Raw genomic sequence first — 1,098 nt, 5'->3', positions numbered from 1 at the left:
TTTTACCAATTTAAGTCCACAGACAAACATAACATTCAAGTAAACAAAAAAGTAAGTAAATAAGTAAATAAGAGGGCACATATAATAATGAAAAAAAAAAATAAGAGCAGCAAAATTTGGTTGAAATTGTGCATAGACAGTCAATAAAATACTAGTGCAAAAGTCAGGCCAATAAAAGGCTTGGGTAGTTCTGTTTGACCTAAGTAAGAAAGAAAGTGGCATAGTGGTGCAAGTTATGTAAGGGCAGCAGAAGTGTTGTGTTTTCAGGACAACAACAACAAGTTGTAAAGTGTACAAGTGTGCAAGTGAAGTAGTGCAGGCGGCCATTGTGGGTCCAATGTCCAGGATGTTATGTAGCTGAGGGTGGAGGGGGAGAGGAGGGAGAGAGTTCAGCATCCCACAGCTTGGTGTATGAAGCTGTTGGTGAGTCTGGTAGTGCGGGAGGGGCGCAGGCTTCTGTACCTCTTCCCAGAGGGCAGTAGATCAAACAGATTGTGAGCTGGGTGACTTGCATCACTCACAATTTTGGTCGCCTCGGGGTGAGGTGGGTGGTGTAAATGTCCTTCAGAGAGGGAGTGAAGCACCAATAATCCTTCCAGCTGTGTTCACTATGCGCTGCAGGGCTTTCCTGTTGTATTCAGTGCAGCTTCCCAGCCCCACACAGCGATACAGCTGGAGAGGATGCTCTCAATGGTGCCTCGGTAGAATGTGGTCATGATGGCTGGTGGAGCACTTGCTCGCCTGAGTTTCCGCAGGAAGTACAGGCGGCGCTGAGCTCTCTTCGCCAGTGATGCAGTGTTGGTGGTCCAGGAGAGGTCTTCGCTGATGTGCACCCCCAGGAATTTGGTGCTGCTCGCTCTCTCCACCACAGCACCGCCGATGGTCAGTGGCAGGTGTTGGGTGTGACCTCTCGGAAGTCAACAACAATCTCTTTGGTCTTGCTGACGTTCAGCAGGAGGTTGTTGTCCCTGCACCACGTGGTCAGATGGTCGACCTCCAACCTGTATTGAGTCTCGTCGCCCTTGGTTGTTGACATGTTGACGTTACATCTAGTTATTAATTCACAGGACATTCAATCATTTTACTAACACGGCAGTT

This window comes from Alosa alosa, chromosome 2 (assembly GCF_017589495.1).
Source record: "Alosa alosa isolate M-15738 ecotype Scorff River chromosome 2, AALO_Geno_1.1, whole genome shotgun sequence".
NCBI classification, from domain to species: Eukaryota; Metazoa; Chordata; class Actinopteri; order Clupeiformes; family Clupeidae; genus Alosa; species Alosa alosa.
The sequence above is the reverse complement of the archived record's forward strand: the minus strand, read 5'-3'. Positions refer to the sequence as shown.